This window comes from Vigna unguiculata, chromosome 11, assembly GCF_037176805.1.
Source record: "Vigna unguiculata cultivar grain cowpea cultivar isolate G323 ecotype 2 chromosome 11, ASM3717680v1, whole genome shotgun sequence".
NCBI classification, from domain to species: domain Eukaryota; kingdom Viridiplantae; phylum Streptophyta; class Magnoliopsida; order Fabales; family Fabaceae; genus Vigna; species Vigna unguiculata.
In genome coordinates, this window is record NC_140802.1 from 491477 (window position 1) to 493976 (window position 2500).

Here is a 2500-nt window from a genome sequence, read left to right on the forward strand (position 1 = left end):
ACAACCCAAGAGTCCATAGTATTCGGAGTTCTAGCGGGGCCTCCCCTTGCTTCCAACAACCCAAGAGTCCGTAGTATTCGGAGTTCTAGCGGGGCCTCCCGTTGCTTCCAACAACCCAAGAGTCCATAGTATTCGGAGTTCTCGCGTGGCCTCCCATTGATTCAAACAACCCAAAAGTCCATCTTCTTCGCAGTTCAACATCGCCTCCCTCGTTTCCAACAGGCCCAAAGGTCGTCTTCTTCGCAGATCCACGAAGAGCTCATCACGATTTGCCACATTCCATTTCCCAAGGGTTGTCAACAACACTTTCTCACACTTCCCGCAATCGAGTACGTGCATGACATGCCAAAGCACATCTTATTTGCCTTCCATCGCACTCAAGACGACGGGTTGTGGAAGAACGATATTGCTCACAACAAGTTCAAGGACAACGTCTCAATCAAGGGACACAACCGAATTATGTTAACTGGGTCGCTAAAGTAAACCCGAGTTCATATAATGCACCGCATCCAAAAGAACTAGCCACAACACGTGCATCACTGAGATGTTTCACTAGATGGAACACGTGCGTGACATTAGGATCCTCCAACACCTCTTCGTGATGGAAAGATAGAATTCGAAGCAACCACAGAAGTACCGTCTAGTGGGTAGGCAACACAGGGACTGATCAACCAATATCACCCAAGGCAACGGGTGAAAATGGAAGAGATGCATGCTTGACCGTTCGATACGCAAGGCATGGAGCCAGCCAGCAAGTGCATCTCGATTACAACTCACACACCCTCACGTTCGCAAGACACCACACCACAAGACGGTCCACCCCCCACCTACCATGGGCAAGCAAGCAAATGGAAACATCAAGTGACGCATGGTCAAGCATCGCTAGGCATGAAAATAACTTTCCACAATATCCGAGGGACTAGCTGCCGAGCTAACCAACGATCAGTGACGACCGTGTGTTGGTATTAATAAAGCTCAACAACTATGAAGAGGCTAGTTGTGCCATGATAAACATGCTAACGCACGCACCACGTGAGGGGGGAGGCCTCATCAAGCTCCCTTTAAAACCTGCCAGTGTGGAGCTGGCCGGCTCAAGGAGCACTCCCCCCCTATAAGAGGTTAATATGCAAAAGGCAAAATTGTACAAGTAGATACACTTTTTTTGAGCAGACATAAGTCCATATCTCGGGCTACACTTCGAATTTTGATGCGATTTTTTGCTGTAATTCGTAGAATAATGGTATCTCCTTGCTCACCAAATTTCATAATTTTTCTCGAAGGGGAACTATTTTTTTTATTTTTTTTACTTACCGGGTATGTGTAAAATCGGGAAAAATAGAAAAGCACATGTAGACTTCGAATTTCGACCTCATTTTTTCCAGTCCACCACTAAACAATATCAGGAACCTCCCCACAAAATTTCATTCAGTTTGGCCAAGGTCTTAAATTTGACAAATTTTGGCACCAAGCTATCTAGTCGCGGTGCACCGACCAACTTGGCCAAGTGCAAAATGCATCCAATTCAAAACTTTTGTGCACCAACACTTTTACAGTACTCATTTGGGGACATTTGGAGGCCTTTCCAACCCTCACATCTCAAAAACCACGAATTTCATTTTTTCACAAATCTCCCCACCAAGCCATTTAGCTATGCCGTGGTGCACCGCCAACCTTGGCCATGTGCAAAACCCTCCGAACTCAAAACTTTCGTGCACCAAGACTTTCATGGTATTCATTTGGGGGCATTTGGAGGCCATTCCAACCCTCACATCTCAAAAACCACGAATTTCATTTTTTCACAAAACTCCCCACCAAGCCATTTAGCTATGCCGTGGTGCACCGCCAACCTTGGCCATGTGCAAAACCCAACCAACTCAAAACTTTTGTGCACCAACACTTTTACAGTACTCATTTGGGGACATTTGGAGGCCTTTCCAACCCTCACATCTCAAAAACCACGAATTTCATTTTTTCACAAAACTCCCCACCAAGCCTTCTAGCTATGCCGCGGTGCACCGCCAACCTTGGCCATGTGCAAAACCCAACCAACTCAAAACTTTCGTGCACCAAGACTTTCATGGTATTCATTTGGGGGCATTTGGAGGCCATTCCAACCCTCACATCTCAAAAACCACGAATTTCATTTTTTCACAAAACTCCCCACCAAGCCATTTAGCTATGCCGTGGTGCACCGACCAACTTGGCCATGTGCAAAACCCAACCAACTCAAAACTTTCGTGCACCAAGACTTTCATGGTATTCATTTGGGGGCATTTGGAGGCCTTTCCAACCTTCACATCTCAAAAACCACGAATTTCATTTTTTCACAAAACTCCCCACCAAGCCATTTAGCTATGCCGTGGTGCACCGACAACCTTGCCCATGTGCAAAACCCAACCAACTCAAAACTTTCGTGCACCAAGACTTTCATGGTATTCATTTGGGGGCATTTGGAGGCCATTCCAACCCTCACTTCTCAAAAACCACGAATTTCATTTTT